The sequence below is a fragment of the Melospiza melodia genome, unplaced genomic scaffold (assembly GCF_035770615.1).
Source record: "Melospiza melodia melodia isolate bMelMel2 unplaced genomic scaffold, bMelMel2.pri scaffold_35, whole genome shotgun sequence".
Lineage (NCBI taxonomy): Eukaryota > Metazoa > Chordata > Aves > Passeriformes > Passerellidae > Melospiza > Melospiza melodia.
Window position 1 is genome coordinate 5,073,304 of NW_026948670.1, and position 21,831 is coordinate 5,095,134.

Here is a 21,831-nt window from a genome sequence, read left to right on the forward strand (position 1 = left end):
GCTATGGGTCTGGATCTTGTCTTCCCCTGGGGTTTCTCTGTTAGTGATGCTGGAACCTCAGTAGCTGGTACCTATGTGTGTGTCTTTCTATGGATCTTCTGTCTTTCTGTTGTTCTCTATTTCTCCTCCTTCTAATCCTACTTTTCTGGAACATTTTTGGTAACTTCACATGTTAAGGGTTAAAGGTTTTTAGGTTAAATGTGTGGGAATCCAGGGTACAGGGAATATTTCTGTGTCTGCTCTGAGGGGTCCTGACACCCAGAGAAACACTGCCTTTATATTACCCCCATGGAGAGGACTTCCAGGACTTTGAGACAGATTACAATTTACCAAAGTCTGAAATAGATTAGAGGGTAGTATAGCATGTCCCTTGGGTGAGAAATTTAGATTTTGGGATTTTTATTATGATGTAGATAGGAAGCAAGATGGAGGAATTTGGATGTAGTCCCTGTCTTCTTCTTCATCTACTCCATTTTCTGCAGTGTTTGTGGCACAGGGTGATTGGTTAAGGAAAGCACAGTGCAGAGGTTGCAGTGCAAGGAATGAGTATTGGTAGATAAGTAGAAATAATGTACGTTTTAAGAGTTAATTGGGTGAGACAACTTTAAAAGACCTTGAAACCATACATTTTAGAGCCATTTTGAGGTGTTTGTCCAGCGTGCTGAGCCTGGTATGCACAGCATGCAAAACTTTAGAACAGATAACAATAAACAAGAAGCCAAAGACCAAAAAAGTCCTGTGCATCTCCTTTTACCTGGCACAGAACTGCTACAGGAGGGTTTCCCACATCCAGAGAGTCCCCAGAAAGGCCCAGCATAAAACAAACATGATTAACTGGCACCATGACAACATTTATAATAGGTTGTTTTTTCCAAAAAGTTTTTAATGAAGAGTGTTCTCTTCATTAACCAACCATGTGAAATGTGCTGATTAAATTACCAATGCGGTCCACCTGTAGCAAACTAAGTTATAAACGAAGAGGATTGAAAAAAGGGTGGCTTTGAGCCCTTAGACTTGTGATCGGAGTCTGGGTCATCTCTGATTGAATGGTGACATTTTGGGATCTATGGGGGCTTTTGGGGCTCCTTTCTGAACCTCGAGACCCAACAGGAGCTTCTCTAAAAAACTCTTCCTGAAGCTCCCACTGTGCCCATGACAGGAACCCTGTGAGTGTCTGGGACATCCTGGCTCTTTGGCAGCCTGGGGACTCCTGGGATGTCACCGTGCAGCCCCCGTGAGTGCCTGTGACAGATCGGTGCCTGTGCAGCCCAGGGTCCCCTGGGATGTCACCATGGAATGGCTGTGACTGCCTCTGACCACAGGGCTCTTTACCATCCCAGAAAGCCCTGAGAGGTCTCCATGGAGCCCCTGCCTCTGCCTGTGACATTCCAGCTCTTGAACAGCCTGGAGACTCTTGGAAAGTCCCCATGGAACCGCTCTGAGGACCTGTGACAAATCTGATCCTTAGCAGCCAACCATCACCAGCCCTCTATTGCTATGGTCAGTTTCCATGGAAACTATCTCCAGCCCCCTGTTGCTATGGTCAGTCCCTTGGCAGCTCCATGGAGACCCCATGGCTGGAGTGGTTGCCATGGACACCAGCTCAGGCCTGTAGCCAGAGCCTGTTACCATTGTCAGCCCCATCCCCAGGCTCATGGGATCCCAGAATCACAGAATTGGCCAAGCTGGGAGGGACCCATCAGGATCCTCCAGTCCAACTGCTGGCCCTGCACAGGACACCCCAACAATGCCAGCCTGGGCCTGGCAGCGCTGTCCAAACGCTGCTGCAGCTCAGAGAGCCCTGGAGCTGGGACCCTTCCTTGGGGAGCCTGGGCAGGGCCCCAGCAGCCTCTGGGCAAAAACCTTTTCCTGACATCCAACCTGAGCCTGCCCCGACTCAGCTGCAGCCATTCCCTCCACTCCTGTCCCTGGGCACCAGAGGGAAGAGGTTCCCACAGCCCCAGCCAGGGACCCGCTCCCAAGGCTGTTGCCATGGCCACCAGGGCTGGCACCAGCTGGGATGCTCGGTTTCCACCGGCTGAGGTTCAGGAATGGGATTCCCCAATTTCCTGCCCGCGCTGCCCTCGCTGCCCTCCCGCTTCCCCTGGAAAGCACAAAGGCAAAGATCCCGGGCTGGGATAAGAACAATTTATTGAGAACAACAATGAGATAAGGAACGAATGGAACAGAAACAATATTGATAACAGAGTGTATAAATAAAACTGTTTACAGGGAAAACTAAAACACAACTTACTGGGTCTGTCTGGCCGCGTACTTCCTCCTGCCTGGAAAGCACACCCTTCTCCTCAGGGACAGAGAGAGAGAGAGAGAGAGAGCGTCCCTTTCCTGTCCCTGGCAATGTCCTGAGGTGGGAGTGAATGTAATGACACAGTCATTGCCAGACCCTCATGTTCTTCCATCCCACATCATGTCATTGGCAGAGGCAGGAAAAGGGACAGGTGTCTTCCTAACATGGATCCGAAGGAAAAATGGATCACCAGGGCTCTTCCCAACATGGATCCTCCAACTATAGATGAAGTTGGGGCAGTGCACAAAAGTCCTCCTCCATTGGGGCATTGGCAGAGCTTCCCTTACAGGTTCCTCCATTGGTGTCTAGTTAAGACAGAGATCTGGGTGAAGCTTTTCCCACACTGGGGCACTTGTAGGGCCTCTGCCCCGTGTGGATGCGTTGGTGTATGACAAGGGCAGAGCTGGAGCTGAAGCCCTTCCCACATTCCCCACACTCATAGGGCCATTCCCCAGCGTGGATCCTCTGGTGGCTGATCAGGGTGCTGCTCTGCCTGAAGCTCTTCCCACACTCGAAGCACTTGTGGGGCTTCTGCCCATCATGAAGCTGCCCATGGACTACCAGCTCCGAGTTCTGACTGAAGCTCTGTCCACCTTCCCGGCTCAGGGTGGGTCTTTCCTCCTCAGAGAACCCTGGGTTGGGTTTGGAGCCCCTCCTCCTCATGGGGGATCTCCAGGGCTTTTCCTCCCCATTGGATTCTTTTCCCATGGAGCCACTCAAACCGGCCTCTTCCATGAGGTTGTGCTGTGGGGATTTGTCGTCCCTGATCTTGATCCTCAGCTCCTTCTCTGGTAGAGGAAGGACAAGGACAGGATGGGATTTCCCTCCGTGCAAGAGGGAAGGGGAAGGAGATCCCCCCAGTGCATCCCCGGCAGGATGGCATTGGCAGCAGGGATGTCCTGCAGCGAGGGGATTTTCTGGGCTGGGAGATGGAGCAGGAGAGAAGGGGAAAGGGGCACTGACTTCCTCCTCACCTGCCTGGGTGTCCTGGGGCATCCTCATCTTCCTTGAGTTGTCTTCTGCCATCTGGCCAAGTTGTAGGAACAGGATACTCCTAAAACAAGGGAGGAAAACAAGGGATGAGTACAATGAGCCTTGTACTGATTTAAAGGCAAACCTGAGGAAGAGTCTAAGCCAGAATTCCAATTCAGTAACAAAATAAGGATCAAGGCAGATACAGAAACACTGGCTTAAACAGAGTCAGGATATAACCTGACACCCTGTTGTTCAGGGTGGTGGCAGCTGTTGTTCAGGGTGGTGGCAGCTGTTTTGCAGAGAAAAGAAGAAACCTCACAACTTTATAAAAGTTGTAAAGCCCGGTATGTTTATTTACGACGCGCGCCGGACGCAAGTCCCCCAACAAGGCATGCGTACTTCTGAAGACCTCGGGTGTTCTTTTATCCCCCTTCCAAATGCATATGCATACAGTTTCACAATAAGTTCATACATATTCATTCCGTGTGACATTTAGCACCAGTTCTTCTTTATCAAAGGAATTTCTAAGTCGGGGGCAAATCGACCTTTTGGTCTTTTCTGTTTTTCTTTCTCTGTCTCCTTGCTGTCTCGGCATGCGAGTTCTTCTTTCAGCTTTGGCCTCACAGACTTTTCACCTCTCTTAGACACTTCACATAATTCAGAATGGATCTTTACTCTGTCTCACAGCAGTCCCAGTAAATGGTGGCTGCAGTCCTGTTGGAGAGATGAACACGATTCTGTCGAAGCAGTGATCCTGTAGAAGGGTCTGGTCTTCCTCTGGATGTCCAGTGGTGGTTCTGGAGCTCTTGTCCTCTGGGAATTCAGTAGGCAAACTGCTCCTGGTGTAGCAAAGTGTTAGCTTATATCCAGGTAGGAATGCTTGGATCCTCCCCCTGGGTGGAGCATCCCACAATGGGAGGATGGAATTTTATCAGTCCTGCAGTGACACTCAATGGCCCATTCACAGGAGATATCTCCCCTGGAGGGCTTTTCAGGGGTGAGTCATGGAAGAGATAAAGAACACTGCCCCACCTGTTTATAACAGTTGCTGAAGGTGGGGATTGAAAACATGCATTTGGTTACATCTTGCATGGCAACCTGAAACAGTGGGGTAATCCCTGCTCAGGGGGTGAACACCACCCCCCTTACCCAAACTGGCTCAGCTGTAAAACCCCCACCCTGGGAATGCCACGCATACAGGGGACAATGTCACACTTGGCCCCCTCCAGGGGAAGTCTGTTTCACAGGCTGGGGAACTTTTCCAAATGTTAGAATAATTTTCTCTTTGTTCCTGTCACCTTTGTGACAGCTACGCATAGCTTCCCCTTCCTTTTCATAACCCGTATTGGGCCTATTTTCCACTTTTCTTTTTTTAGAATGTGCCAGCAGCTGAGCTGGAGCTGTACAAGACCAAAGGAATTTGGATTTGCCACAAAATAGCTTCTATTATAAGCTTATAAAATTTTGGGATTTATTTGCCTTTCCATCACAAGTGACTTGTGGGAAAAATAAATTCAAGGCATTTTATCTACGGTCAATTTTGATTTCTGACAAGAAACAACATTACTTTGTCTGGTGTCCAGGGGATGCTTGTGAAGCCTCTGTTCCTCTTGCCCTGGGAGATGCTTGGGGGGGGTTTTCCCTGTCCCTGTCACCCCAGGCCATTCCCCCGGGGGTCTCCATCATTCTCACCCCAGAGAATGCCTGGAGGGTCTCCCTCCCTCTCACCCCTGTGCCAGGGGGTACTCAGGGCAGTCTCTGTCCCTCTCAGCCCAGAGGATGCTCGGGGGTCTCTGTCCCCTCACCCTGGGGGATGCTCGGGGGGTCTCCATCCCTCTGGCCTCAGGCAATGCCTGTGCAGGGCTAGGGACCAGGGGCTCTGTGTCCCTCTCACCGCTGAGGGTGCTCGGGCCTGGGGGGGCTCTCCGACCTTCTCACACCTGGGGAGGCCGGTGGGGTCTCTGTCCCTCTCAGCCCTGCTGTGACCCCACCCAAACATCATCGGGCTCAGAGGGACAGAGACACCCCCAAACCCCCAGAAGGGCTGAACCTGGGATTTGGTTTGGGGCTGAGGATTTAGGAAGGGGCTGGAATTGGGGCTGGGATTGGAGTTGGGGTTGAGATTTGGATTAGTGCTGGGATTGGGGTTAAGGCTAGACATGGGATTGGCTTTAGGGCTGGGGTTGGGTCTTGGGATAGATGAGTCTGAAACTGGGATGAGAATAAATACAGAACTGTGAGTGTGTCTAAATGTGGAGTGAGACTGAGACCAGGATCAGGGTTTGGGATTGAGCTCACCCAGAGCCCAATGATGTTTGGGTGGGGTCACAGCAGGGCTGAGAGGGACAGAGACCCCCCCGGCCTCCCCAGGTGTGAGAAGGTCAGAGAGCCCCCCCAGCCCCGAGCACCCTCAGCGGTGAGAGGGACACAGAGCCCCTGGTCCCCAGCCCTGCACAGGCATTGCCTGAGGCCAGAGGGATGGAGACCCCCTGAGCATCCTCCAGGGTGAGGGGACAGAGACCCCCGAGCATCCCCTGGGCTGAGAGGGACAGAGACTGCCCTGAGTACCCCCTGGCACAGGGGTGAGAGGGAGGGAGACCCTCCAGGCATTCTCTGGGGTGAGAATGATGGAGACCCCCTGGGGAATGGCCTGGGGTGACAGGGACAGGGACAAACCCCCAAATCCCTCCCAAGCATCCCCCATGGCGAGAGGCACAGGGACCCCTCGAGCATCCCCTGGGCACGGGACAAAATAATTTGGCAGAAATCAAACTTGACTCTGCATAAATCACTTTGATGAATATTTGATTTTCCCACAAGTCAGATGTGATGAAAATGCAAACAAATCCCAAACATTAATAAACTGACAGTACAAGCCATTTTGTGGCAATTCCAAGTTCCACTGGTTCCTGCACAGCTCCAGCTCAGCTGCTAGCACGTTCTGATAAAAGTGTAAATTCAGCCCAATACAGATATCATTAAAAGGAAAGTAAACTCTGTAACTGTCACAAAGGCGAAGAGGGATGAAGAGAAAAATGATTCTCACATTTCGCAAAGCACTCAAGCCTGGGAATTCAGGAGTTATTTGGGAATTTAGCTACTTGAGCTGAGCTTCTTGTAGGACTTTTAGCAGCCTTGTGTTCCTCACCATGGGGTGAATGAACCTTGTCAGTCTCGCTGGTATCATTTGCTCCCTTTCCTCCTGTGATTTAAAAAAAACATTTCAAGGAAGGATGTCACAGACATTTTTTCATAAAATCCTCTCTTTTAGGATTTGTCCTTTCTGTGAAGCTGGGGCCCCAGAAGAAAAATGCAAACAATAATTATCTGCTGATTTGGAATGTAACAGGAGCATCTGTGATTGGTCTTCTGTGAGTGTTTGGATTTGCTGACCACTCACGGGAGAGTTGGTCCTTGCTTTCTGCTGGACACAGAACTTTGTTATTCATTCTCTTCTTTCTATTCTTAGCTTAGCAAGCCTCTGCAACTTTTCTCTTTATTCCTTTTAGTATAGTTATAATGTATTATATATCATATATCAATAAATCCAGCCTTCTGATCATGAACCAAGATTCTTGTCCACTTCTCTCACCCTGAAGACCTTCATCAGGTCGCTGTAATAGAAGGACAACAAAATATTTTCTTTACACTCTGGGCCCACAAAGGCGATTTACCTCATTGGTTCTCCCATAAGTCACTCAGAGGAAGCTGCAGCCCAGTTTCAAAGAGTTCCTCCAGAGAGAACCACAACTTCCTCAGAGGAGGGAACCATGCTGTTGTCAAAGGCACTTGGGGTCAGAGAACAGTGCCTAAACTCACTGTGCCAAAATAATTTCACAGTCTGGTGAGTCTGGTTAAGAAAAGTGTTAGAGAGATTCCTCTGCCCCAATTAAGGTGATAATGAGACCAAACCCAAAATGAATTTTATTGAAAAGTAAATGGGATAGAAAAGGGGGGACAGGAAGGGAATGACATGAAAAAGAGCCCTCCCCTCCCAAGTGTGACATTGTCCCCTGTATGCGTGGCATTCTCAGGGTGAGGGTTTTACAGCTGAGCCAGTTTGGGTAAGGGGGGTGGTGTTCACCCCCTGAGCAGGGATTACCCCACTGTTTCAGGGTGCCATGCAAGATGTAACCAAATGCATGTTTTCAATCCCCACCTTCAGCAAATGTTATAAACAGGTGGGGCAGTGTTCTTTATCTCTTCCATGACTCACCCCTGAAAAGCCCTCCAGGGGAGATATCTCCTGTGAATGGGCCATTGAGTGTCACTGCAGGACTGATAAAATTCCATCCTCCCATTGTGGGATGCTCCACCCAGGGGGAGGATCCAAGCATTCCTACCTGGATATAAGCTGACACTTTGCTACACCAGGAGCAGTGTGCCTACTTGATTCCCAGAGGACAAGAACTCCCTAACCACCACTGGACCTCCATAGGAAGACCAGACCCTTCTACAGGATCACTGCTTTGACAGAATCGTGTTCATCTCTCCAACAGGACTGCACAACCATTTACTGGGACTGCTGCCACCACCCTGAACAACAGGGTGTCAGGTTATATCCTGACTCTGTCAGTTTAAGGCAGTGTTTCTGTATCATTGCCTTGATCCTTATTTTGTTACTGAATTTGAATTCTGGCTTAGACTCTTCCTCAGGTTTGCCTTTAAACCAGTACAAAGCTCATTGTGCTCATCCCTTGTTTTCCTCCCTTGTTTTAGGAATATCCCATTCCTAAAACTTGGCCAGATGGCGGAAGACACCTCAAGGAAGATGAGGATGCCCCAGGACACCCAGGCAGGTGAGGAGGAAGTCAGTGCCCCTTTCCCCCTCTCTCCTGCTCCATCTCCCAGCCCAGAAAATCCCCTCTATGCAGGACAACCCCGCTGCCAACGCCATCCTGCTGGGAATGCACTGGGGGGATCTCCTTCCCATCCCTCTTCACGGAGGGAAATCCCATCCTGTGCTTGTCCTTACTCTACCAGAGAAGGAGCTGAGGATCAAGATCAGGGATGACAAATCCCCACAGCAGAACCACATGGAAGAGACCGGTTTGAGTGGCTCCATGGGAAAAGAATCCAATGGGGAGGAAAAGCCCTGGAGATCCCCCATGAGGAGGAGGGGCTCCAAACCCAACCCAGGGTTCTCTGAGGAGGAAAGACACACCCTGAGCCAGGAAGGTGGACAGAGCTTCAGCCAGAACTTGGAGCTGGTAGTCCAGGGGCAGCTTCATGATGGGCACAAGCTCCACAAGTGCTTCGAGTGTGGGAAGAGCTTCAGGCAGAGCAGCACTTTAATCAGCCAGAGGATCCACGCTGGGGATTGGCCTTATGAGTGTGGGGAATGTGGGAAGGGCTTCAGCTCCAGCTCTGCCCTTGTCATACATCAACGCATCCACACTGGGAAGGGGCCCTACGAGTGTCCTCAGTGTCAGAAGAGGTTTTAGAGCAGTTCCAGTCTTCTCCGGCACAAGCGGATTCACACGGATGAGAGGCCCTTGCGCTGCCCTGAGTGCGGGAAGGGTTTCAAGCACAACTCCAACCTCATCAGGCACCGGTACATCCACACTGGGGAGAGGGAGAGGCCCTACGAGTGTCCCCAGTGTGGGAAAAGCTTCACCCAGATCTCTGTCTTAACCAGACACCAACGGAGGCACCTGGAAGGGAAGCTCTGCCAATGCCCCAATGCAGGAGGACTTTTGTGCACTGCCCCAACTTCATCCATAGTTGGAGGATCCATGTTGGGAAGAGCCCTGGTGATCCATTTTTCCTTCGGATCCATGCTAGGAAGACACCTGTCCCTTTTCCTGCCTCTGCCAATGACATGATGTGGGATGGAAGAACATGAGGGTCTTGCCATGACTGTGTCATTACATTCACTCCCACCTCAGGTCATTGCCAGGGACAGGAAAGGGACACTCTCTCTCTCTCTCTCTCTCTGTCCCTGAGGAGAAGGGTGTGCTTTCCAGGCAGGAGGAAATACATGGCAAGGCAGACCCAGTAAGTTGTGTTTTAGTTTTACCTGTAAACAGTTTTATTTATACACTCTGTTATCAATATTGTTTCTGTTCCATTCGTTCCTTATATCATTGTTGTTCCCAAAAAATTGTTCTTATCCCAGACCGGGATCTTTGCCTTTGTGGTTTCCATGGGACGTGGGAGGGCAGTGAGGGCAGCGCGGTTTTAGCAAGAGCAGGAAATTGGGGAATCCCATTCCTGAAGCCCGGCCCCTGGAAACCGAGCATCCCAGCTGGTGCCAGCCCTGGTGGCCATGGCAACAGCCTTGGGAGCGGGTCCCTGGCTGGGGCTGTGGGAACCTCTTCCCTCTGGTGCCCAGGGACAGGAGTGGAGGGAACGGCTGCAGCTGAGTCGGGGCAGGCTCCGGTTGGATGTCAGGAAAAGGTTTTTGCCCAGAGGCTGCTGGGGCCCTGCCCAGGCTCCCCAGGGAAGGGTCCCAGCTCCAGGGCTCTCTGAGCTGCAGCAGCGTTTGGACAGCACTGCCAGGCCCAGGCTGGCATTGTTGGGGTGTCCTGTGCAGGGCCAGCAGTTGGACTGGAGGATCCTGATGGGTCCCTCCCAGCTCAGCCAATTCTGTGGTTCTGGGATCCCATGAGCCTGGGGATGGGGCTGCCAATGGTTGCCATGGCAACAGGCTGTGGCTGAAGGCCTGAGCTGGTGTCCATGGCAACCACCCCTGGCATGGGGTCTCCATGGAGCTGCCAAGGGACTGACCATAGCAACAGGGGTCTGGTGATGGTTGCCACGGAAACTGATCATAGCAACAGGGGGCTGAGGATGGTTGCCATGGAATGTGATCATAGCAACAGGGGGCTGGGGATGGTTGCCATGGAAACTGACCATAACAACAGGGTCCTGGTGATGGTTGCCTGCTAAGGATCACATTTGTCACAGGCACTCAGAGGGGTTCCGTGGGGACTTTCCAAGAGTCTCCAGGCTCTTCCAGAGCTGGAATGTCACAGGCACAGACAGGGGCTCCATGGAGACCTCCCTGGGCTTTCTTGGGATTGTAAAGAGCCTTGTGGTCAGAGGCAGTCACAGCCATTCCATGGTGACATCCCAGGGGACCTTGTGATGCAAAGGCATCGATCTGTCACAGGCGCTCACGGGGGCTCCACGGTGACATCCCAGGAGTCTCCAGGCTGCCAAAGAGCTGGGGTGTCCCAGAAACTCACAGGGGTTCCTGTCATGGGCACAGTGGGAGCTTCAGGCAAAACCTTTATTTCTTTTTTGGAGAAACTCCTGCTGAGACATGAGATGGAGAAATTACATACTGCAGGCACCATGGATCCTCAAACCCCTGCAGGGCCCCTAGACTTCTAAAATTCCTTCTAAGAGAGGAGACTGGGAGCAGTTGCATCCAATCCCATCTCCAGACTTTGTCAAAGGTGTTAAAGATTAGACACGTGGAATTGAACTTTAATGCAATTTTCCCCCCAGGGTTAAAGATTGAATACCAGATAAATTTATATAAATACAGCTCTGATTTTTTCTGATCATTATTAGACAGAATGGTTCATTCCCACCACAAAGTAAATGAAAAAAGGGAGTTTTTGTTACAGTCTGAGGTGGTCTGCACACAACCTTCCCCCAGAGTTTCTTGTGCCAATGGGTAGGAACCACGAGAGCACCAGCACATAGACACAGACAGACACACACACAGACACACATACACACAGACACACACACACAGAGAAATGCTGAAAGTGTCCAGGGGCCAAAGACAAAAACAAAGGAGAGTCCAGGGTACAAATACAGGGAAAGAGGGTGCAGAGTAGAGCACCGGGGATCCAATGCTCTGAGGGTTCAGGGGCGGTACACATGGAAGGGACCAATAGTAAATGCCAGTGTGGATGGGTAGGGTTACACACCAGTGGGAAAACAGGGAAGGGAGAACTCACCAGAACATGAACATATAAGAGTTAAAGGGGTAGAGAAGGCCAAGGGAGAGTACAGAACTGGGACAAATTAACATAGTGCTGCAGAGCACCATGGGGAAGCCTCTTTCCTCGCCCTGAGTTGTGAGGAATGCCCAGAGCCTACAGTGTGTCTCTCCAGGGCATTTCTGCTGGCTTTTCCCTGGTAGGCTCACAGGTTTGCACAGTTGTGCAGTGTCACAATGACCTCCTTGGTTCTGCATTCCTGCTGTGGCTGCTGTGTAACAATGGACCTGTGATACCATGAGGCTCCATAGTGTCACCATGGTCCATTTGGTTACACAAGGCCTTGTTGGGACATGATGGACCCTTGGTTCCATGAGGGGCCTGGGCTCCCACAGCCCCTCACAGGGCCTTAAGGCCTCTCCGAGTTCCCCATTGCCCCTCATGGCCTCTCAAGGCCCTTCATGACACCTCGTGACTGATGGCCCCTCACAGCCCCTCACAGCCCCTCTCAGCCTCAGGCTTGGGGCTCCACCCAAGGCAGGAGAACAGGTTGGGCCCTACTTGTTCTGCTTTCATTTCAGTCCCTTCACAGCCACAAGTGCAGAAAGGCTGAAATGGAGCCTTTCCCCGGCGTTTCCCTCAGGGTTAACTGCGGGCTGAAGCTCTGTGCTGATGCTGGCCCCAGTGCCACCATCCCTGCAGCCGCCAGGCCTTTGCTGTCCCCCCGTGTCCGTTCCCTGTCCCCGAGTCCCGTCCGGCTCTGGCAGCAGCAGCAGCCGCAGCGCAGGGGGCGCCGGCCCGGCCCAGCCGGGGCTCCCGGCCAGGAGCATCAGCAGCGCCGGCCCCTTCCCGCCTGCTCCTGCCTCGGCTCCCAAGGGCTTTTTCCAGCTCAATTCTGGAGCAGAGCAGCCAGCACCCACACACAGCCCTGACTGCTCAGGGCCTGCCTGTGTTGCCCCGAGTAAGCCCTCAAAGGAAGAAAGGATCGGGTTCCAGCGCTGTTTTCAACACTCTTTTACTCACCCTGAGGTGACAGGAGGAGGCTGCTGGTGCCTTTGCCTTGGGAATTGCAGATCATGGCTGCTCTTGGCGCTCTTCTGCTTGCCACTTGAACTTTATCCATAAAAATGCAAGTGCCTCTTTCAGTTGGTTCTACCCACGGTGCTTTCATGACAGTGAAGTCAGTATTTTTGTCACAGGCATAAAGATCATCAGATACTGGAATGCCCACCAGCCCCTGAACACTAAGATGAGGGGAATTAAAGCCACACAGGCCACATTTGCAGAACTCAAACACAGCCCTGTTGCTGGCGTTGTTGAAATAGAATAAACTGACAGAGGCTGTCACAGAATTTGCCTCCATAATGTGGAATTAAATTTAAAAATCCATCAGGAGAAACAGAAATCAGAACTTCTCAACTCGCTTCATTACTCCTTCCCAGCAGCAGGAAGCGGAGATGCCCAGAGGTGTTTTGCACTGCTGCTGCCCCCAGTTTGAGCCCAGGCTCTGCCCAGTCCCAGCGGGAACCTGAGCCCAGCCCAGGCAGCTCAGCGCACATGGGGCCAGGCCCAGAGCCCCGGGCACGGCCTCCCATTGCGGGGCAGCGGCGCAGACGGAATGTCCTGCAGCCTAAACCTCCTGCTCCTGCCACACAGCGCCAGCCTTCTCCCCCTCCTCCTCCTCTCCCAGCATGGCACAATTTCCAGCTCGGAGGAGGCTGCCCCAGAGAGGGCTCCGGCTCCTGTTCAAGCCTGAATGTCCCTGCAGAGGAACAGGGCATCTTTCAGGCACTTGCACAAGCTCAGGCTTCTCACTTCATGGCGAATCTGGGATGCAAATGGCCTTGCTAAGAAAACCAAAAGCCAAAATGTATTAATAATTATTAGAAAAAATTCCCCTTTCTTCCAGGCAAAATTCACCAAGTCATTCTCTGCATTTCTCCTTTTCAGATTGTTTCAGTTGGCTGTTTAGACAGGTCCATCTTGTTCTGGTGCTTATCATGAACTGATTGTGCTCTTGATTTATGCACCAAGGCACCAGATGTGGAATCATCCACACTGAATTCAGAAACAAACTCCCTCTGTCAGAGCATTTTCACATTCCAGATAATTTTCAAGATGTCCAGTGACAGGTTGGAATGATCATCACAACACTCTCCACTTGTGGCTGCAGGCTCTGCAGATTCTTTCTCTGCATTCAGCCAGGCTTGTATTCCCTAACAATTCTTTGTACCACCTCCTGTTTTCTTAGCCTGGAACAGGAACAATGAAAACCTTACCCATAGCACAACTCCCCAGTCCACCAGGAAAAGAAAGGACAAGTTGTCAAGTTCTCCAAACCTTTGTCCTGCTTTGCTGCAATAGTCCTGCTGCAGGCACAGTGTGGAAAGCCAAGAGAAGCTGCAGTTGGTGGCACATCTTGTGACAGGAGCTCGACCTCATTCTCCAGGAAATGTTTTTGAAAAGGGCAGACAGGACTATGGAGAAGATTCCTGGAAAACTGAAACAGCTTTCCAGAAGTGAAATGAAAATAGAAAGAAATCATCTGAAATGTTTTCCTCAGTTTATTTCTGTTTTCCCCTTTTCCATCTTGCACTACTTCTCCATGCCATGAGTTCTAAATGCATCTCACCTCTAAGATCAATGACTTAGCGAGTTTTAGACACTCTAAAATACCATGAGCTGCACGAGGTTTGCCTTCCCCTGTTTTTGTTGGAAAGCAATGCTGGAGCCACAAGTGCAGCGCTTGGGTCGGGCACGAATTCCAATTCAATAACAAAATTAGGACCAAGGCAATGATACAGAAACACTGCCTTAAACTGACAGAGTCAGGATATAACCTGACACCCTGCTGGGCAGGGTGGTGGAAGCAGTGTTATTAAATGATGGCTGCAGTCCTGTTGGAGTGATCAACGTGATTCTGTCGAAGGAGTGATCCTGTAGAAGGGTCTGGTCCTCCTCTGAAGGTCCAATGGTGGCTATAGAGCTCTTGTCCTCTGGCAATCCAGTAGGCGAGCTGCTCCTGATGTTGAAAGCCTCAGCCTATATCCATGTAGGAATGCTTGGATCCTCCCCCTGGGCGGAGCATCCCACAATGGTATGATGGAATTTTATCAGTCCTGCAGTGGCACTCAATGGCCCATTAGCAGAACGTATCTCACCTGGAGAGCATTATCAGGGATGAGTCATGGAAGCCATAAAGAACACTACCCCACCTGTTTATAGCAGTTGATGAAGATGGTGATTGAAAACATGCATTTGGTTACATCTTGCATTGCAACCTGAAACAGTGGGGTAATCCCTGCTTGGGTGGGTGAACACCACCCCCCTTACCCAAACTGGCTCAGGTGTAAAATCCCCACCCTGGGAAGGCCACACACACAGGGGACAATGTCACACTTTTCCCCCTCCAGGGGAGGTCTCGGTCCCTGTCACGCTTTTTCACAGGCTGGGCGACTTTGTCAAATGTTAGAATAATTTTTCTCTTTGTCCCTGTCACCTTTGCGACAGCTACACAGAGCTTCCCCTTCCTTTTCATATTCTGTATTGGGCCTAATTTCCACTTTTCTTTTATTGGAACCTGCCAGCAGCTGAGCTGGAGCTGTGCAGGACCAATAGAATTTAGATTTGCCACAAAACAGCTTCTATTGTCAGTTTATAAAATTTTGGGATTTGTTTGCGTTTTCATTACGTGACTTGTGGGAAAAGCAAATATTCATTGAAGTATTTTATGCAGAGTTAAGTTTGATTTCTGCAAAGTTTATTTTGTCCGGTGCCCAGGGGACGCTCTGTGCCTCTCACCCTGGGGGATGCTTGGAAGGGGCTGGGGAGGGTCCCTGTCCCTGTCACCCCAGGCCATTCCCCAGGCGTTTGTCCTTTTCACCCCAGGCCATTCCCCAGAGGGTCTCCATCATTCTCACCCCAGGGAATGCCTGGGGGGTCTCCCTCCCTCTCACCTTGTACCAGGGGTGCTCGGGGCAGTCTCTGTCCCTCTCAGCCCAGGGGATGCTCGGGGGTCTCTGTCCCCTCCCTCTGGGGGATGCTCGGGGGGTCTTCATCCCTCTGGCCTCAGGCAATGCCTGTGCAGGGCTGGGGACCAGGGGCTCTGTGTCCCTCTCACCGCTGAGGGTGCTCGGGGCTGGGGGGCTCTCCGACGTTCTCACGCCTGAGTGAAGGTGCAAATGACACCGTGAGAACGCAACCTGTCGATCTGCTCGAACTCGGATTGTACTGAACAAGAAATGGAAAGGAGCGAGGGAGAGAAAGAAATCAGAAATGTTCTCAGAGCGAAAGGAAGAGGAAAAAGCCCCAACCCGGACTCCGCAGCTCTCGGGGACACCCGCAGGGCGCAGCGCCTTTCAAAATTCCAGCCAATCAGAAGAGGCGCTAACCAATTTCCAGCCAACCAGAGCATTTCTCGCCGATGACTCACCGGTTGCCAGGCGGGCCCGCAGAGCCCGGCGGCCCCGGAGCGGAATTTGGGGCTCGGGCCGGGGGACGGATCCGCCCCGGGGGGGTCCCCGAGCCCCCTGCCCAGCCCTGGGGCCGATCGGGGGCTCCCCCAGCCAGCAGCCGGTGCTGCGGGGCCGCGGGGCAGAGCGGTGGGAAAGGGGGGTCCGGGCTGGCAGCGGAGGAACTGCGGGAGGAAGAGGAGGGAGAGGAGGAGCGGGAGCGGGAGAATCGCGGCGCTCGCAGCGCCCGCACGCCGAGCCTGCAGCGCCCCCTGCCCCGGGAGCATCGCCCCCAGCCCCGAGCCGCAGGGGAGGGCGGAGGCCGAGCTCGCCCCGGCTCCAGCCAGGGGTCTCCAGGAGGATTTTTTGGAGAGTGTTCGGAGCCGGCAGATCCCGGAGTCGAGCCCCGGATATCTCCGGGCTCCCCAAGAGGAGCTTTTTCGGGGGGAGAGCAGCCGCGATCACCCCTCGGAGGGTCCGGGGGGTCCACGTGGGGATGGCCCGGTACCGACAGGGCGGGACATTGGTTTTGGGGATTCCCGTGAGAGCCGGGGCTGTGGAATGGGGGACCCCCAGGGCGGGGAGAGGGGAAGGGGCGATACCGGAGCTGGGGGACCCCCGGCAGCCCGGAGATGAGGCGGGGACGGGACCCCCTGACCCTGACAGGGGTGTCCTGGGGTGACTTCATGATGCTCGTACCCCCATCGGTATGTTTAGCCCAGAAATGAGTTCTGCACATTTAAGGCTGGTTCTGAGCGCGAAGGGGAGGAGGGAGAAGCTGCAGTTTGTTTTCAGAAACTGCACTCACTCCTCCACATTCCGGTTCCTGGACTGTTGTGATGTCTTAAGGAGCTGGAACAGAGGCAACACGGAGTTAAGAGGAATAAAGTTGATTTTTATTGAAATGCCTTCAAAGGCCACACCCTGGCAGTACCGGAGCCACAGCTGTGGCTGTGCCTGGATGGCTCCAAGATGAGAGCAAAAGAGGGCTTGGTCACGAGATCTCACATTTTTATAAGTTTTAGCCTATTTACATATAGGACTTAACAGTCCAATTAATAGCTTCCAATTATGATGTTTCATCCTCCTTTCTTGCTTGGCCACCCTCCTCTTTTCACGTTGTTTATGCTTTGAGCCTGAAGTTTGAAGAGATTGTCTTTGAGTCTCCAGCTAGAACAGGATTGTTTTGTCTTCACCACCCTGAGAAAAGATCCCAGTAACTCTTAATATAAAGCTAAAAGCTGCACACCGAAGCAGAACAGAAAAACTTTAAACCTAAGGTATCAGTGGTCTGCGGATGGACAGACAGCAGGACAGAGCTCTCCTTTGCTTTTAGCTAGGTTTTAGCTTGCTGAGGCAGGGAAGTTTCCTGGACTGTGATTTTTTCTTTTTGGAGCTGTTTAAAACTGCTCTGGACTGAACAGCCAGAGAGCCCTGGCAGCTCACACCTGTGGACCACCTGGCCAAGCCTGGGCGGTGGCATTTCCAGCGCCAGAGGGACTGATAAGAGACTGATAATAGACTGAGTGAGCTGAGCTAGAGCCCACAGTGGGACTTTCTGAGTTGGTCATCTTTTTTGAAGCGGCAAGAGGTTTTATTGTTTAATATTGTTCACTTTTTGTGCTGGTTAATTCTTTGCCTGGTAAATAAACAGGTTTTTTTCCCTTTTCTCCAAGGAAATATTTTCCTGATCTGGTTAGGAGAGGGGCTGCTGGAATTGCTTTTTAGAGGAAACCCCTTTGGAGGTTTTCTCCCCAATTTGTCCAAAGCCAGGACAGAGTGCTGGGAAGAGGGGGGAGTCCCAAGTGGCTGGACTGGGGTGAGGCTGGAGAGGGGGACCTTGGGACCCCAGAACCTCCCAGAATCCAGAAGCAGGACCCTGGAGAGGAAGGATCCCCAGGACTGATGGAATCCCCACCAGCCCTGAGATGGGGGACCAACCATAACCCAAGAGGCATGAGACTGGAAATGGGAAACTCCTGGTGGCTTTTTTTAATTCACTGTTGATTTTTGGAGGTTTTTATGGACACCAGATGGCTTCTGGAGATGGATTTGGGCAAGAGGAGTCCCCAGCCCAAGGCATCCACACCTTGTTTTTACCCAAACCAGTATTTCCCATTCCCAAACCTTGGCCAGATGGAGGAAGAGGATGCGAGGAAGATGTCCCAGGACACCCAGGCAGGTGAGGAGGAAGTCAGTGCCCCTTTCCCCCTCTCTCCTGCTCCATCTCCCAGCCCAGCACGGCCCCCAGTTGCAGGACAACCCTGCTGCCAATGCCGTCCTGCCGGGGATGCACTGTGGGGATCTCCTTCCCCTTCCCTCTGGCACACAGGCAAATCCCATCCTCTCCTTGTCCTTCCTCCCCCAGGGAAGGAGCTGAGGATGGAGACCAGGGAGGACAAATCCCCGCGGCAGAACCTCGTGGAAGAGGCTGTTTTGAGCAGGTCCATGGTTCAGGAACCCAGTGGAGAGAAAAAGCCTTGGAGATCCCACAGGAGGATCTCTGGGGGGGCTCCAAACGCAGCCCAGGGTGCTTTGAGGAGGAAAGACCCACCCTGTGCCAGGAAGGTGGCTGGAGATCCAGCCAGAGCTCAGAGCAGCTTCATGACAGCGAGAGGCCCTATGAGTGCTTGGACTGTGGGAAGATCTTCAGGGAGAGATTCAACCTGATCTGCAACCAGAGGATTCACATTGGGGAACGGCCCTATGAGTGCTTGGAATGTGGGATGAGCTTCAGCCACAGCTCCGACCTGGTTGTCCACCAGAGGTTCCACACCAGGGACAGGCTCTATGAGTGTCCCAAGTGTCAGAAGAGGTTTCACACCAGCTCCCATCTCCTTGTACATAAACAAATTCACATGGAGGAGAGGCCCTTCTGCTGCCCTGACTGCGGGAAGGGCTTCAAGCACACCTCCACCCTCATCACCCACCAGCGCACCCACACCAGGGTGAGGCCCTACAGGGCACCCAATGTTGGAACAGCTTCTCAGACCGCTCGTTCTTTATCCGACACCAATAGAGGCACCGATAAGGGAAGGCCTGCGAGAGCCCCGACTGCAGGAAGAGCTTCATGCACTGCCCCAACTCCATCCCCATCAGAGGAGCAACATTGGTCGGAGCCCTGGTGACTCACATTCCCTTTGATACACAGTCGGAAGTGGTATGTGTTCCTTTTTTTTTGCCTCTCATCATCTTTTGATTTATCTCTCTCCCTTCAAAACACAGAAAATCGGGGTAAAAATCAACAAATTCATCAAAGGCATCTAAAGCCTCACATTTTACTTGAGTTTTGGGGGAATTTTGGATTCTGGGAGATATCTGGGAGGATATGGGGGAGATTTGTGGGTATTTGATTTAGTTGTCTTTATTTCTTGGCACTCCAAAAGATGAGAGGGATTGATCTGTCAGCTCAAAACTGCTCAATGCCACTGAAAACTACTCAATCCCACCCCAAAATTCCTCGATTCCACAGCCCCTTGGTGTGGAATGGGGTTGGAAGGGGATTGAGCAAAGTCGGCTTCAAATCAGGAGGGATGAGATGGGCACTGGGTGGTGCAGGATAGGTGGGATGCGGTTAGGGAGGTGTGAAATGAGCAAAATATGGCTTGGGAAGGGGGTCTTGATGTCCAGGAGTGGTGGGATATGTTGGGGTTCAGACTGGGGAGGTGGGTTGGGGTCTGGAATGAGGCAGCCAAAGTTTGGGGACGATGAAGGGAGGGGAAGCCCTTTACTGAGTGAGTTTTTGAATGCTCCACGTTACTGAAGAGTTTTGGAGGTATCTCTCATTTCTGAGGCAGTTTTGGGGCACTCCCCAGCTCTTGGGGGCGTTCCTGAGAGCAGCTCCATGGAGCCCCATTGCCAGGGGTGGTTGCCTTGGGCATGAGCTCAGAGCCGTATCCAGAGTCCATTGCCTCGGTGCTGGAAAGCAGCGAAATGCTGGATGACCCCAGACATCTCCAGTGTGTGTTTGGGGCAGGGAGAGTTCTGCATAGGTGGGGTGGTCACTGTCCCACCCCAGCCACTGCAGACTGTGGCCCAGCCCCAAGCTGTCTGCCAAGCCCCTGGCACCCCAAAAACCCCAATTGTTAGAGGGACCAGAGCAGGTCAGGCTGTGACACGGGTGTGACACTGACACGTCCCATGGCCCCAGAGCTCACAGCAGCTGAGATCCAAGACTGACTGTGGATCTCTGTCTCCCTCTCTCTCTTCTCCTGACTTCCTCTTCTCGAAATCTGGATAACTTCAAGTTGGACAGGTTAGAGTTTGCAGTCAGTGCTTTGTCAAGTGATTTACTGTAATTCAATGCTGTTTAAGATTTCCCAACTACCTCATTCTCTGAAGTTTGCAACTAAAAGTTTGTTCTCCACCCTCCTGAGCAGTTTGTTGTTTTCTCCCCTTGGCCTTCTGTCCTGCAGGCTGTGCCCCCTGTGCGTGCTGCTCCTCTGCTCTGGCCGGCTGCACTCGCCCATCTCACTGTGCCCCAGCGTTTCTCACCCAGCGTTTCTGTGCCCTCCCTGGGCTCCCTGCACCCAGCACTGCTGGCTCCTGGCACACGGAGCCAGGGCAGGAGCCCACCCTGCCAGGGGGCTCTGGGGCAGGGCGGGGGCTGCGATGGCTTCTGAGCTCAGCAGCTGCTCCTGGCATGGTTCCATGGAGACTGAGCACAGCAACGCTGCTGAGCATCGTCCCTGCTGAGGGTCACACACTGCCGGGGCACATTCTCTGCCTGCAGGATTGCTGAGCATTGTCCCTGCTGAGGGTCACACACTGCCGGGGCACATTCTCTGCCTGCAGGATTGCTGAGCATTGTCCCTGCTGAGGGTCACACACTGCCGGGGAACATTCCCTGCCTGCAGGATTGCTGAGCATTGTCCCTGCTGAGGGTCACACACTGCCGGGGCACATTCCCTGCCTGCAGGATTGCTGAGCATTGTCCCTGCTGAGGGTCACACACTGCTGGGGCACATTCCCTGCCTGCAGGATTCGTGCCCGACCCAAGCACTGCACTGATGGCTCCAGCGTTGCTTTCCAACAAAAACAGGAAGGCAAACTGTGTGTAGCTCATGGTATTTTAGAGTGTCTAAAACTCGCCAAGTCATCGATCTTAGAGGTGAGATCCATTTGGAATTAAGTGGATGGGAAAGTAGTGCAAGATGGAAAAGGGGAACATGGAAATAAAGAGAGGAAAACATTTCAGATGGTTTCCTTCCATTTTAATTTCACTTCTGGAAAGCTGTTTCAATTTTCCAGGAATCTTCTCCACAGTCCTGTCTGCTCTTTTCAAGAACCTTTCATAGCAAACGGGGTTAAGCTCCTGTCACAAGCTGTGTCCCCAGCTGCAGCTTCTCTTGGCTTTCAGCACTGTCCGTGCAGCAGGATTCTTGCAGCAAAGCAAGACAAAGCGTTTAGAGAACTGGACAACTTGTCCTTTCTTTTCCTGGTGGACTGGGGAGTTGTGCTGTTGGTGAGGTTTTCATTGTGACTATTCCAACCTTGGAAAACAGGATGTGGTACCAAGACTTGTTGGGGAATGCAACCCTGACTGAATTCAGAGAAAGAATCTCCAGAAGCTGCAGCCGGAAATGGAGAGTTGTGTGATAATCATTCACACATCTCCACAGACTCCTGGAAAGTGATCTAGAACATGAAAATTGGTTGTCAGAGGCAGTTTGTTTCTGTTTTCAGTTTAGATGATTGTACATCTCTTGTGCTGGTATAAATCAAGAGCATGAAAACAATAGGTTCATGATAAGCAGCAGAACAAGCTGCATCTCCCAGAGTAGAAGACTGAAAGGATCTGAAAAGGAGAAATGCAGGGAATGACTTGGTGAACCTTGCCTGTAAGAAGGGTAATTTTTTTCTAAGATTTTCCAATCCATTTCCTTTTGCTTTTCTCCTTCTTAATATGGCCATCTCCATCTCAGACTCACCATGAAATGAGTAGCCTGACCTTGTGGAAGTGCATGAAAAATGCCCCGTTCCTCTGCAGGGACAGTCAGGGTGGAAGAGGAAGCAGTTTTGATATAATTGTGTGATAGATGAGTAATGCGATGGTTGAGTCTCACAATTAAAAGGCAGATATTATGGATATGTTAAGACATTTTTTATAGATTTACAGTTATGTTTTACACCTCCTTGTGTTGTTATCACAAGGTTACCTGGTAGTTGGGGTATTTAGGAGGGTTGGCTTGTTACTATG